The 16,586-nt window shown below is 32.6% G+C and overlaps 1 pseudogene across 1 annotated transcript; it reads left to right on the top strand.

Moving 5' to 3' along the window:
• The first annotated feature begins 11,376 nt into the window (after positions 1-11,376).
• Positions 11,377-12,231, top strand: LOC108300721 (annotated as a pseudogene). Its single transcript, XR_001823566.2, has one exon. The product of XR_001823566.2 is annotated as a 40S ribosomal protein S3a-like (transcript).
• Positions 12,232-16,586: the final 4,355 nt, after the last annotated feature.

The raw sequence follows: 16,586 nt of genomic DNA on the forward strand, positions 1-16,586 counted from the left end.
AATAACAGTCATTCTAACAGGTTTGAAGTATTGTTTTATTGTGTTTTGATATGCTTTTCCCTGACCATTAGCGATGGAGAGGATTTTTTTTCGTTATCAATTGCCATTTGTATGTCTTATTTTGAGAAATGTCTATTTAGGTACTTTGCCTATTTTCAAATTGAGTTATTTGTTTTCTTAGTATAGAAGTGAGTTCCTTATATATTTTGGATATTAACCCATTATATGATGCATAACTTACAAATTTTCTCCCATTCTGTATGTTGTTTCTTCACTTTGTTTCTTTTGCTGTGCAGAAGCTTTGTAGTTTGATGTAATCCCATTTGTCTATTTTTCCCTTTGTTGCCTGTGCTTTTAGCGTCATTGTCCACAGCAATGTCATGGAATGTTCCAACATGTTTTCTGCCAGTGGTTTCACTGTTTTGAGTCTTACATTTAAGTATTTAGCCCATTTTCAGTTAATTTTTATACACGGTGAGGTAGGGTATAATTTTATTCTTCTGCAAGTGGACATCCAGTTTCCCAATATCATTTGTTGAAGAAATTTTCTTATCAAAAAAACTTATTTTTTTCCGGTTGTTAACGTTTTTGTCCATTGTGTGTTCTTGGCACTTTTGCCAAAAATCAACTAGCCATAAATGAATGGATCTATTTCTAGGCTCTTTTTATTTTTTACATTGGTCTATGTTTCTGTTTTTATGCCAGTACCATGCTATTTTGGTTACCATATCTTTGTAGTATATTTTGAAGTCTGGTAGTGTGATTCCTCTAGCTTTGTTCTTTTTGTTCAAGATTATTTTAGCTATTAAAGGTCTTTTGTTGTTTTATACCACTTTAAATTTTTTTTTCTTTTTCTTCAATAAAGGTAACTGTCTGGCCTTTGGATAGAGATTACATTGAATCTATAGATTACTTTAGGTACTATGAATGTTTTAAAAATAATAATTTTTTCAATTAATATATATGGGATATCTTTTCTTTATTTGCATATTTTTTACTTCCTTTGATCAATTATTTATAGTTTTTAGTGTAGATATGTTTCTTTCACCTTCTTGGTGAATAATGTCACATACATACATGCACTTGGTTCACACCTGTTGGTCCAGAATCTAATTGTACAATATTTCCAGTTTCATGTAAATGATATTGTAAAAGGGGAGTAGGAGATTAATAATGAATTTGGGGGGCATTAATTGGCTTTCCACATAAATTGGTTTATTATTATTTGGCTACATTTAGGGTCATTGTTTTTTTTCCTGCTGCAGCTGTAGGGGTTACAAAAGTTAGTCATGCTATATTTCTTAATAATTCTCTATGCTTCCTTTCTGCTTATGTAAATAAAATATCTTCTTAACACCATTTCTAACCTCAATTCTTTTCTTTCTCCACATCTGAAATGATGTTTCAATTACATATTCTTAATTTCTATTTCATGCCTTCCCATTTTACTGTTTACATTTCTTTTTCTAGAAGTACTAGCACCTTTATGTTTTAAATTACATTTTATCCACTGGATGTTGATGATACCACTGTGTTGTTTCAATTGGTAACTCTACAAATTCAAGTTCTACAGATTAGAATTTTCAATCTTCTTACTTATAGCAATTCTCTTACTTATAAATTTTCAACTACTTCTTCTATTACCCATAATGATTTTTCTATTATTCAAGTGATTATTCTAACTTGAATAAATAACTCTTCCACTAAGCAATTAACCTAAGACTTATTCTTTTTCCTGTGTAAAATCAATGCTCAGCCTTCCTTCTTTCTTTGTCAGTCTGTAAGTATATATTTTTTTATGTTTTTGTTAAAACCATACCAAACTGTAGAACTACAATGAAACACCTACAAATACATATATACCCCACTCACTCCACTATTTATTAAACTTGTTCTCTCTTCTTTTTTCATCCAGACTTCTTGAAGAGACAACTATTTTCCTGATTTTCATATCTTTACTTCTCATACAAGCTATAATAGATTTAACTAGTATATAGTTTGCTGACATTCACTGACCCTCATGTAAGAAGATTATACATTCCTGTTAATTTTCAAATTATTGCTCTGCTCATATGTGAGAAATAACATTCTGCAACTCATTTGCCAACTTAGAAATATTACTTGCTTTGGTTAATACAAATGAACAAAACAATCCGTTGTATGTCCTAGCAGAAAAATTAAGCACTCTAGCACCACAGCTGTTTCCATCCTTTACCTTTTCTCCCTGCTACAAGAACTTTAAGTCAGAAAACAGAGTAACATTTCATCAGGAAGACAAGTGAAGACAGACTCAGCTAACTGTAGCCAACATGTAACAAAAATAAGACTTAAAACTTTGATCTTGTTACTAATGGTATTTGTTGTTTTATCACAGTGCAACCTGTAAAAAATAATAATAGTATATAAAATGCACTGGAAGACATAGTTTTGGAGGCCAGACATATGGAAAACATATTATGCAATGGAGATCCTTTAAATAGTACTGCCAAGGGCAATAATGTGGTAACAATTCACATATCAAATGAACTTGTGTATTTAATGTTTATTGGTGAGATAAGCTGCATTTAACCTGAAAGAGATGAGCTACAAGAAAGACATGAGCTGAGAAAATTACTGGCCAGATGGCAAAGAGAATGAGAGAAAAACATGAGAAATTCTGGGACTTTTGAAGTTGAGAGATGCAATTTTTACTCAGCCAATGAATCAAAGAAAAAATCTAGTATCAAAGGTTGCTAAACACTCAGCTTTGTGAAAGAGACAAAATCTAACATTTCACCATGAAATACTTTAAGTCTCTAAATTGATTTGCTTGGTTCTTAGCAGGTTATTTACTCAAGACAAGAGATTCAGAGAAATGAGACTAAATACATTTCTCTTCTAAAGAAGCATAATAAGCTCAAGTTACCTACAAATGAATCAAGTGAGGAAAAAGCACGTTGAGAAGAAAATTCTGTTGACTATTGGCATGTGTAGCAAAACTGAGTTGTTACAGGTTGACTTGTATCTCCCACAAAGATATGTTGAATCCAAATGCTTAGTGCCCCAGAATGTGAATTTATTTGGCAACTGGTTAATCGCAGATGCAGTTAGTTAAGAGGAAGTCATACTGGAGTAGGGTGGTCTCTTAATAAAACATCATTAGTTTTGCATTTCTCTAATAACTAGGGATGATGAGCATTTTTTCATATGTTTGTTGGCCTTATATATGTCTTCTTTTGAAGTGTCTGTTTATGTTCTTTGCCCACTTTTGAATGGTTTTGTTTGTTTTATTTCTTGTACATCTGTTTTAGTTCTTTGTAGATTCTGGATATTAGCCCTTTGTAAGATGGGTAGATTGCAAAAACTTTTTCCCATTCTGTTGGTTGCCAGTTCACTCTAATGATTGTTTCCTTTGCTGTACAGAAGCTCTGGAGTTTAATTAGATCCTATTTGTCTATTTTGGCCTTTGTTGCCAATGCTTTTGGTGTTTTAGTCATGAAGTCCTTGCCTATGCCTATGTCCTGAATGGTTTTGCCTAGGTTTTCTTCGAGGGTTTTTATGGTGTTAGGTTTTATGCTTAAGTCACATTGAGATACCATCTCATGAAAGAATGGCGATCATTAAAAAATCTGGAGACAACAGATGCTGGAGAGGATGTGGAGAAATAGGAACACTTTTACACTGTTGGTGGGAGTGTAAATTAGTTCAACCATTGGGGAAGACAGTGTGGCGATTTCTCAAGGACCTAGAAATAGAAATTCCATTTGACCCAGCAATCCCATTACTGGGGTATATATCCAAAGGATTATAAATTGTTCTATTATAAAGACACATGCACATGTATGTTCATTGTGGCACTGTATACAATAGCAAAGACCTGGAACCAACCCAAATGCCCATCGAAGATAGACTGGACCAGAAAAAGGTGGCACGTATACATCATGGAATTCTATGCAGCCATAAAAAACAATGAGTTGGTGTCCTCTGTAAGGACTTGGATGAATCTGGAAACCATCAGTCTCAGTGAACTGACACAGGAACAGAAAATCAAACACCACATGTTCTCACTCATAGGCAGGTGTTGAACAATGAGAACACATGGACACAGGGAAGGGAGCATCACACACTGGGGTCAGTTTGGGGAGACTAGCGTAGGCACCTGGAGGGTAGGGAGGTTAGGGAGGGATATAATGGGGAGAAATGCCAGATATAGGTGACGGGGGGATGGAGGCAGCAAACGACATTGCTGTGTATGAACCTATGCAACAATCCTACATGATCTGCACATGTACCCCAGAACCTAAAGTACTACACACACACACACACACACACACGCACACACACACACACACACACACACACACACACACACACACATATATCATTAGTGTCCTAGGAAGAACAACAAAATTTTTACCAGTTATAGATACCTTGGCAACACAACCATGTGAAATGTGAAGACCAGGCAGAGAATGGAATTAATTACACTGCCAGAAATAAAGGAATACCAGGGGTTAATAAAATCCAGAAAAGTCAAAGAAGAATACTTCCCTAGAGGCTTCAGAGGGAGAATGGCCCTGTTGACACTTTGATTTTGGGCTTCAAACCTTTAATACTGTGAAAATATTTTTTTGTTTCTTTTTAAACCACCAAAGTTGTGGTCATTGTTATAGCAGCCCTAGGAAATTGATACACTAGCAAAAGCTGTCTAATACACTGGCTCTTTGTAGTATCCAGCCCAGATTTCTCTCTTAAATTTCACTAATAAATATCCCAAATCTTGCATTTTAGTTGCCTGACATTTCAAATGAAATACATAACTTAAGCAAAACTCATCACATTCCCCATAAAACAAAGCACAATCACCTATACATTCTTTCTTACTGTGGTAATGCCATCCAGTTATCATGCAAACCAAAAACCTTGGATTAATTCTCCACTCCTCTTTCCTACTTTTTCTCTCAGATATAATAAACTTTTTATATTACCTTTTAAAATTGTCTTAAATCTATCACTTCAAATTCTACTAGAGTTTCTGAGCTTATCCTCTCACACATGGGCAGTTAACTTTATATATTAGATCATTCTACTCCTTTCTCAGAGCCATTATTACCACACTCTATTCCTCAGAGGGTTTATTCTCATTTTCTTTTAAAGTCTCCTCTTCTGTTGCTTGTCACATTAAGTTCAGTAATCTCTAGATTTTTTTCCCTCAGCCCTACTATTTTATTACTATGCACCTGATTACTGGGTGATTTTACTTACTTCCATAGTAACTACCATGTTTCATATTCTTTCTACATGCTATTTGATACTCAGGAACCAAATAGATTCAGATAACAAAGGATCTTTCACTATCCAGACTTGCTGTACAAAGTCTCACTATTTAATCTCTTTAAAGAGAAACTCAGAAACTGTGATTCAGATAGCTATAGTAACTTAAAAATGTTTAGGTGCACACCTACTTTTAGCCGCTTATATCATCTTAGCTCGAATGACTGCAGGCAACATTAATCTGTTATGTCCCAAAATTGGTTCTCACTTAATTTTCTATCTGCTTATCTTTGTATACTCCTCATTCCAAATAATCTTGGAAATTAATGCACTTTTAGCCACCCTGTTAATAAGGTTAAAAGATTTAGAATTATTATCTGCTCCTTTATATCAACCTCAATATTCAGCTTTTTTATTGAATCCTTCTTATTGTACCTTTTTAATCATTCTGAATTTGTCTCTGTTAATCATGCTTATTATTGGTGTCACTAAGGTTCCTAAGTCTTCCTTTATCTATATTTCTTCAGACTGAGGTTCTCAAAGTGTTTAGGAAAATCACACTTCCTTAACTTAGACTGAAAGAGCCTCAATAACCTGGCCCAACCTTACTTTCTAACATCTTCAATCACTTCACACCATAACCAATCAAAATTTTGTTTTTTGCTGACACTAGTTCCTTATGCTATCTCAATCATTTAAAAAAATAGTTTTCCTGACATGGTTAACTAATTCATCATTCTTCTCATGCATCAAATTTTGGCTTGGCTGAATGGATCACTTTAGTTATGATTTTTTCCTCACATCAACTTCTTTTAATTTACTACAACTTTGGATTATTTGCTGTTTTTTTAATTACATATTGAAATAGATTCATAATTAATGGCATTTTATCCTTTATTTTTTTCTAGTACAAGAATTTATGGCTGTAATTTTACCTCTAAGTAGGACGCTAGCTGTAAAACACATTTTTATATCCATTAATTTTATCACACAAAACAAAATATTGTCTAATTTGCATTTTATTTTTCTTGTTTGTATGTAATGTAGTATATTTGGCCGAATTATCCTTTTTAAATAATAATCATGTGTTAAATAATGCTACATTGACAAAAGTACTATGTATCTTTTAAAAATTTTTATAATTTTTTATATTTTTGGCATATGACAATTTTATAATTATATAATGTGTGCTTGAAAAGAGATTGTATTTCATAACTAAAATATTCTGTACATTTTAATCAGAACAAATAGTTAATTGTATTGTCTAAATTTTTTACATTTTTTGCTCTGCATTATCCAACATTTACTAGGAAAAATGTTTAAAAAATCTCCTACAATTATAGTGCTATTTTTATTTTAATTAGTCATATGTGTGCACTATCAACTTCACAATTACGTCACACCTCTCTCCAGGTGAATCTCTGTAGACTGTTCTTTTAATAATGTATATATGACCAGTACCTTGATTTCAGTCTTATGAGACTGTGAACAGAGAATCCATCCAGAAATTGTTAGATTTCTGCCCCACAGAAACTGCGAAGTAATACATTTTATGTTTTAAATTGTTAAGTTTGTGTTCTGGACAACAGAAAACGTGCAGACTTCTACTGACTTCTACTGTACTGACTTGTGCTGTTTTTATTTTCATTATTTATTTGTGTGCATTATCAACTTCACAATTATGTCATATTTTAACATATTTTTACTGCCTACCATACATGTGTGGCTTATCAATAATATTATTTCAAACTTTTAGTATCCTTGTGTTCCATTTAGGACCTTAGAACACATAATATGAATCCTCCTTCATGAAATAATTTTCAAGTATATTAACTCAATATTATTTGAACTGTAGAAAATATTATTATGTTGATGCTGTAAATATTTACCTCGATTTTCCCACTTAATTTTACTTTCATTCTTCTCATTCTTTCCTACCTATAAACCTTCATCTGAAATCAGTATCTTCTGTGACAAGAGCATGCTTACCATTCTCTTTAGTTCACTCCTGCAAATGACAATCTTTTAGCTTTAGTCTTTCTAAACATTTGTTTATTTCAACCTCAGCATTTAGGATATATTTGATGGATATAAAATTCCAGTTTGGTCAAACTTCTAGGCCTCCATTTTCTGTTTTTGACTCATTAGTCTGACAAAAGCTCTCCTCAGGTTCACAACCTTTCAGCTGCCTATGGATGCATGGCCAAATCCATAAGGAAAAGATGGCTTCAAATGATAACTTCAGTTGTCTGAATTTTATTCTTTTTTTGGAACTCTTCTTAAAACACTGATTTTTAGATTTGTCACCAATGAAATTGTTCAAAATACTTTATTCTTATTTTCTGAATGTTCTTTGGAAAAAAGGATTGTTCAAAATTACCTAAACCATCCTAATATAAGGATTAATATTAATATTACAAACATTAATTATTACAAATATTAATATTAATTGTTACAAACATTAAGACAATTATTTAAACACACAGGTCCAATTATCTGAAATCAAAGTCCTGGTATTCAGATTGGTTACATAAAGTCAAATAGGATTGTGTAAAGCATCTTGCATGAGTTAGATCTAACTCATTCGCCATTTTATCCATTGTTCTTCACATACTAGGTGTATCGAAAATATTAATATAATAGTATTTGGATATTCTGAATATTGTTTTGTGTTTAGGTCATTTATGTATCCAAGCCTTGCACCAAAAAATCCTCCTATATTTCTTTTATCTATAATTATTTACATTGTGTAGTTGTTAGTAATATTGGAATTTCTGCAACATTTCTAGAATGGATAGAGTCAAACTATGAAAACCAAAAGCATTGCATAAAAGTTACTCAGAATCCAGTTATTTTCACAAAGCTCTATAAGGTACACTAGGGTATTGATAGAGTCTATTTTTGAGAATGTTTACATTTATTTACCTCATTTCATACACATAAATATATTACTAGATTTGTCTTTACCAGCTTATCTAGCTGTACTCAATAATCCTTTCTACATCCAAGTTCAGACTTATGTAATTTTGAAACCTTCTTATAAAGGCCACCTCAATCTACTACTTGGTTTGTTTAGAAATAAGTATAGTGACTATAAAATATGTGTCTACTGTGGTCTAGGTGCTATGATGTCCACTCATTCTCTCTGCCTCTATACATCTTACCACACACAGAGGCTTCCCCTCACACATCACATGAGATGCCAGAATGGCTGCTTTAACTGTTAGATATTATTCTAGCTCCACATGAGGTATGAGTAAAAATTTCTTATTGGGTACTTTGTCACTTTCTTTTGTTTTAGGTTATCTTTAATCCTGTCAATATAGTTTGCTTCTTTCAAAGCCACTGGCTGAACTAGTGTTAAAATATGTACTTAGTAACCAGAGCCATGTGACCTCTAATCCTTTTACTTGGTATACTACTGCAAACTATATTGCCAGACCCCCTACTAAACAGTACAATTAACTGGAGAAAATTATTTAACTATTCCTCTCTAAAACTGGGAGAAAAAGAGGACTTCACAGCATTGTTGGAAATTCTAAGCACTATGTGTCATGAAAGAACTTAGAACAGTGCTGTGACCTAATGATTATTCATGCAATTATCATTTTATATTATTATAACAGTATATTTAAGCAGTATTATCATGATTATATACTTATGTTGATAAGTACACATTTGTTTGTTTGATTTTTCTAATTTTGCATATGGTGTCCATATCTAGAATGAAATTATTGGAGAAAAATTATCATATTGTAAAAATGTTAGCTACAAAATATATTTATTGCACATGTGAATGAGGAAAATATTCCAGAAGTCACTCACAACCTGGGAATATTTTTTGTTTTGCAAAATATTTTTAAACACTTTGGGTAAAGCTGTTATTTTGGGTTGTGTTAGTTTGCTTGTATCTTAGGCCAAATGGCCAAAGAATAAAAGGAAAAGAAAAAAACAGTTGACAGTAAACAAGTGGCAACACAAGTTCATAAAATTTTTAAGTAATTTTATTACTGCTTTAAAAATTCAAGTTTCTTGCTGGGCATGGTGGCTCATGCTTTGTAATCCCAGCTTATTGGGAGGCCGAGGCAGTGGATCACCTGAGGTTGGGAGTTTGAGACCAGCCTGGCCAACATGGTGAAATCTCGTCTCTACTAACAATACAGAAAAAAACTAGCCAGGCATGGTGGTGTGTGCCTGTAATCCTAGATACTCAGGAGGCTGAGACAGGAGAATCTCTTGAACCTGGGAGGTGGAGGTTGCAGTAAACTGAGATTGTGCCACTTCACTCCAGCCTGGGCAACACAGCAAGACTTCATTCCAAAAAAGAAAAACAAACAAACAAACAAAAAAACTTAAGTTTCAATGAAGTTATCTGATAATATCAAATCTCTATATTGTAACACAATAATCTGAGCTCTAAGTAACCATGAGTAGAATTATTGAATGTGAATTTGAGAGATCATTTTTTTAAATGTTGGATACCTGTCTAAAAATATGAATTCATACCTCAGTAAGAATACATGGCTCAATACTACATATCTCACTTTTTTCTAGAGCGTGTCTTCTCATACCAAGATTGGATAAAGGTAATATATACAGAGAAAAACAAATCAACAGGTAACAACTTGCCTTTACAATGTTTTACCTTAAGTATATTTTTGTCACAATGGATATTACTTTTACTTTAATAAAAGAAGTAAGTTAAGTATATAGTATATTTGAATGCATGCATGTTTGTGTGTAGTAAGTGCAGAATAGTGAAGGTATATAAAATCCCTAGAAAGGGAAGATTAAAAGGCATAGTTATACACTATTATACCCTGTATCTTAGAAAATGCTTCTTTTCTTTTTGCTTTTTGACCTGAGTAATAATTCAAACTATTTATCTTCCAGAGCTTTTACAGAAAATTTGCTGGGAAATCTGAATATTTCAATTATAATTCATATAGAAATTTTTTATATATTATGTTTTTTACCATACAGATAAAAGATTAAATTTGAGAAATGCTATGCAAATTATCAAAGGAGGCAGTGATTATAAGTGATATAAGCAAGGATTTAAACTTACATCCACAGTATACAATTCTGCAGTGAATTTTAATTTTTATTAAAAGGTGCTGTTAGAGACTTATTTATAATTTAGTAAATAAATAATAGGTTCAAAATATATTACACTATCTAGTGAGTCACTTTATTAAATAATCTGTTGAAAATTATTGAAAGCCTCTATATGTGGAAATAAAGCTCAGTTTATAACAATTAATTTTCAACATATTATTCATTATTGCATATTATTTTTGCCATAAACCTAATTACGTATTTTTATTTAACTCTACAGTTCAGCTATTGTGATAGGCTATTACATTAGTGGCTCTCAAAAAGAACGTATTTTGATATATGCATTCTTGTATAGTCCACTCACGTATCAGCTCATCTTGGTTATGTGATTTGTTTAACCAACATGGCATTAGCAAGAATGGTATAAAAACAGAGGCTGTCTTACTGCCTGCACATTGTAGTTTCTACCATGAGTGCTCTTTTGGATCTCCAGATTACCATGTGTAGAGTTCCAACAACCATGTTGGAGAATCTACATGAAGAAAATAGTTTCTCACTTAGACCCCAAATCTCCCAGCCATCTCAGGTAAGACTACAAACATATGAAGGAAAATACCATCTTGAACATTCTGGTACCATTAGACACTACAGAGAACAGAAGGACATCTATGTTTGGCCCCAATTTAAGAATCATGAAAAGACAAAATAAGTCTACATGTTAGAGTGGCTTCATTCAGCAAGGCAACTAAGACAACAATATAATTATTGTTTTATAATCAAATTTTTGTTTATGCTCTTCAACATTTATTTGCTTGCCTTTTAAAGATAATATTATGGTCCTTTCTAATAGAATATCTTTCTTCTCCACTAAGTAAATCAATTTGAAGATCTTTTAGTTAAGGTCTCAGATTTTGTTTGTATAAAACTGTCTTTATTTCCTTCTCTTTTAGAACCATAGCTTATATTGACCATTATTTGCCCCCAGCAATTTAAAGATTACATTAACTCTTGGTGATTTCATTGTTACTCTTATCTGCTATTTAAAGTAAAATTGTCCCCTTTTGGCTCTCTGAGCAGCACCATGGCGGTTGGCAAGAATAAGCGCCTTACGAAAGGCTGCAAAAAGGGAGCCAAGAAGAAAGTGGTCGATCCATTTTCTAAGAAAGATTGGTATGATGTGAAAGCACCCGCTATGTTCAATATAAGAAATATTGGAAAGACGCTAGTCACCAGGACCCAAGGAACCAAAATTGCATCTGATGGCCTCAAGGGTTGAATGTTTGAAGTTAATCTTGCTGATCTGCAGAATGATGAAGTTGCATTTAGGAAATTCAAGCTAATTACCGAAGATGTTCAGGGCAAAAACTGCCTGACTAACTCCCATGGCATGGATCTTATCCGTGACAAAATGTGCTCCATGGTCAAAAAATGGCAGACAATGATTGAAGCTCATATTGATGTCAAGACTACTGATGGTTACTTGCTTCGTCTGTTCTGTGTTGGTTTTACTAAAAAACGCAACAATCAGATACAGAAGACCTCTTATGCTCAGCACCAACAGGTCCGCCAAATCCGGAAGAAGATGATGGAAATCATGACCCGAGAGGTGCAGACAAATGACTTGAAAGAAGTGGTCAATAAATTGATTCCAGACAGCATTGGAAAAGACATAGAAAAGGCTTGCCAATCTATTTATCCTCTCCATGATGTCTTCGTTAGAAAAGTAAAAATGCTGAAGAAGCCCAAGTTTGAATTGGGAAAACTCATGGAGCTTCATGGTAAAGGCAGTAGTTCTGGAAAAGCCACTGGGGATGAGACAGGTGCTAAAGTTGAACGAGCGGATGGATATGAACCACCAGTCCAAGAATCTGTTTAAAGTTCAGATTTATAATAGTGGCAAATAAAAAGTCTTATTTGTGGAAAAAAAAAAAAAAGTAAAATTGTCATTCTTTGTAGGTCATCTTTCCTTTCTCATTAGTTATTTTTAAAATCTCACTCTTTATTTTTTTTCCTATAGTTTTGCTGAGATATAATTGGGCATATTTTTCTTGATTTTGCGTTGGTATTTGTTTTCCTTTCTTTCAAATTTCAGTAATCATGTGATACATCAATTCTAGGTAAATTATTGCCATAATATGTTCAAATTTTCTCACAGTTCTGGAGCTAGTTTCTGGTAAGGACTCACTTCCTGTGCTAAAGATAGCCACTCTCTCACAGAGTTCTCATATGGACTTTTCTCAATGTATACATAAAGAGCACATGCACATGTCAGTGCAAGAGAGAGAAAGAGAGACAAGGAAATTTTCTGGTGTTTTTTGTAGTAAGATTATTATCTCTATCATGAGAGCACATCCCTAGTGAAACATATAAACCTAAGTATTTCCCCAAATTCCCATTCCAAAATGCCATCACATTAACGTTCAGGGATTTAACCTACGCCATAAATTTATGGGATAGGGAAAACAATTCTATTTATAGAAGAAATAAACACAAAAACATTTATAGGTACTATTCTAAAACTAAAATCTTGTGTAATATTTCAGGGAAAATATTAAATCCATGCCAACTATAAGCTTATGGAGTTTTACAAAGTTACAAAAATATAAATAAATATAAAAGAAAAATATGAAACATCAACATAAATAGGTTATAATTGATCAAATAGACAAAAATAAGGAAAAAGCCAATAAGGAATAAAATAAAATAACGATTAAATACCAAGATACAGTTTTGATAAAAAGAAAACATATCTTATAAATTTGAAAATATAGTCTTTAAAATTATTGTCCTTTAAAGCCTCAAATGTCAGATTAGATGTAGCTGGAGAGAAAATTAAGAAACCTGAATATAGGAGTGATAAAAATACCAAAAACACAGCAAAGAGATAACAGGAGATAGTTACTATGATTCTAACCATTAAATCTTATTCAAACTTATGGTATCTTACCCAAAATATTTCCTGGGAGTAGATTGACAGTACTGGTGGTTAGGAAATGTTTATCTGTTCCACATTTACCCAATGAATATTTAATTAATACTTTCAATATTCTAGCTCTATAAGGGCTAACTTCATTCGTCTGAGGGCATCATATCATTATATCAGGATATGGAAACAGAAATTGTACTTTTAGTTACAAATGTTTACTCTTTGTTTAAATAGCAAACAAATATTAATTATTTAGGTGTAATTTTTAGTGCAGAAAGTTTTATTAAATATCAAAGAAGAAATATTATTTTGCTGTTTCTCTGACCATACATTTTGTATAGTTCTGACTTTCAGAACCATGTTAATGTTCCACGTGCTCAAAAAATAAAATCCACAATAATATGGAAAAATTGTAAATAGAATACAAGTAGACACAAAGAAATTCTAATTTCAAGTGACTAACTTAACCATACTGGAGGGAAAGAAGGAGAACCAGCTCAAATAATTTTTGACTAAGTCAATTAAATATGTTCAAGCTAAAGACACTATGAATTAATTTAAACTCTGGTTTGAGAGAATTTTTTACTCAGAAATATAGAATGGCAATCCTAAAATTATTTAATGTATTCTAAGATTTAGTAAAAAAGTAAATGTATCCTAGATAATGGAATACAGCTTTCTCAATGAAATTACGAATATAAAAAAGGGAAAGACTAGAATGAATTTCATGGTACTAGCCTGCAATTGGAACTGCCAGTATGAAATCATGGCTTTTCATGTCTATAGTTATTGAATTAAATCTAAATCCAGATACATAAGATAGACGTATCGAAATAGATATACACAATTATGCACAGCCACAAATGCATGCATGTGCACACACATACATACACATCTGACAATTTGGACCACTGAGAGTGCCTAGAAGCAGTAAAACACCAGTTGCACTGAGCACAACAAGGAAGCAAATAATTACTTTAATATACCAACCTCTAGTCAAAGAAATCCATGTTTCTTAGAGAAATAGTTTATCGCAGGGCTGAGGGAGGAAAATAAAAAATTATTGTGCAACATCTTATGTAAAGTAAGGAAGTGGTCAAAAATGAGAAGAAAATGTCAAAGAGACATGAAAGTCAACTTGATGGGGTTTCTGCTGACCAAATTTGGAAGAATTTGAACATGGAATAAATAATGATTCTGTAACCCACTGAAATAAATAAGAATAAATAAATAACATATTTCATATAAATAAGTAAAGGAGAAGGACATGTCCTTCAAAGCATTGTCAAACCACCATATAAATTTAGAATGTAAGGTGAATTATGAAATGACTAGTGATAACAGAACCCAGATGGATGATAAAACTGGTAGGTAATAATTTGATGAGTAATATTTATATGATCTTAATATACCTACCTACATGTATTCCAATAAAAAGAAATTAATAGAATATGCCTACTGATAGAATTCACTGAGAACTTTCACAACATCACTGCTGTGATAGTCCTGTTATAAATGCATAACATAAATCTAATCATGGGAAATATCAGACCAACATATACTGAGAAACAAACAAAATAATGGACATGTTTTCTTCAAAAATATTAAAGCCACAAAAACAAAGAATGACTGACAAATTGTTTTTTATTAAAGGAGACTGAAGAAGTGCAGCCTGATCCAGGATTTCCTCTTACTGTAACATCGCTGAGAAAGTAGAAACCTGAACAAGAACTATAGATTACATAATAGGATTTTGATAATTATTCTGTGGCTCTATAAGAAAGTATTTGTTTTTTAGGAAACATACAGTGAAGTATTTAATTCACTTTTTAATTACTCTCAATTAATTTTAAAATATACGTATAGAATGAGAGAATGATAAGCTAACCTGGTAAAAGTTTGACATTTGGGGAAGCTGAGTGGAGGTCAAAATTCCTTGTAATATTTTTGCTACCTTTCTGTGTCTGGTATTATGTCAAAATAAAAATTGTTAAGACAAATAAGGAAATCTTTTTATATATTTTAAAATAATCTTTATCTTTAATATTGACCTCTATACAGGGTAAGCATCATTTACAAAAGTTTTAAAACCGGTCTATAAATCTTCTGCATTTAGACAATGAAAAGTCCTCTGCAGTAACCGACCTTGTAGGCTACCCACCTGCAAGAAAATGTCTGGCTAGGGAGAAGAAAATTTAAATTACATGCCTATCCCTATAACATGTCTTTTATGATCTAATTGTTATCATTTCAGAAACATTTGGTAAGGGGGAAGTTATATGGAACACAAATCTCTTCAGTGGTTTTACTTTCAGAAGCTTGGTCAGAGAGTTAGTGGATACGAAATGTTAAAATTGGGTTTAAGGATTGTCCATGGATAATCTCTTCTCAATTTTTTCTGTTACTATGAAACCACTATTTATCTATCACCCAAGATAAGGTTATTTTTCTCTCAACCTTCTCCTCTATCAAATATATATAGGTGTATAAATATATATATAAATATGTACATATATATGATATATGTGTATATATGTATATACGAAATATATGCATATATACAAATATGTGTATATATATAATTGAGATGGAGTCCTTCTCTTGTTGCCCAGGCTGGAGTGCAGTGACACCATCTTGGCTCACTGCAACCTCCGCCTCCAGGGTTCAAGCGACACCACACCCTGCTAATTTTGTATTTTTAATAGAGACAGGGTTTCACCATGTTGGTCAGGCTGGCCTGAAACTCCTGACCTCAGGTGATCCACCTGCCTGAGCCTCCCAAAGTGCTGGGATTACAGGCATGAGCCAACCCGCCAGGCCCAAATGTATTTAATTAAATCTCAAAATCAATTCCTCCTGTCTATCTCAAACTTTGTACCCTCTGATTAGCAACTTCCCATTACTCCGGCTCCCCACCCCAAACCCCAGGCTCTGGTAGTTCTACTCTCTACTTCTCTGTAAGTTCAACTGTATTTCTCAATTATGTGTGAAATCATGTGATATTTGTCTTCTTGTGCATACAGGGTGAAGGATGTGTTAATTAGTTTAATTTAATCATATCACATTGTGTGTATGTGTGTATATCTATACATCCCATGGTACTCCATATACAACTATTATTTGTCAATTAAAAATGTAATTAGTTTGCAAGTTTTTTAATTTCTTTTCCTTGAAATGCCTGTTGTTTATATATATTCTTGACTGCATAACTTGCTCCTTAAGAAAACTGTGATCTTTCCCTTTTGCTTTTTGCTCAAGTCCAATTTCAAACACTTCTATTCATGTAATCACGCTGAGACTGAATTGATACATCATTTACGCTGTATATTTTCCCTTTTTAATATTTATT

Source organism: Cebus imitator, unplaced genomic scaffold, assembly GCF_001604975.1.
Source record: "Cebus imitator isolate Cc_AM_T3 unplaced genomic scaffold, Cebus_imitator-1.0 Scaffold29, whole genome shotgun sequence".
NCBI lineage: Eukaryota > Metazoa > Chordata > Mammalia > Primates > Cebidae > Cebus > Cebus imitator.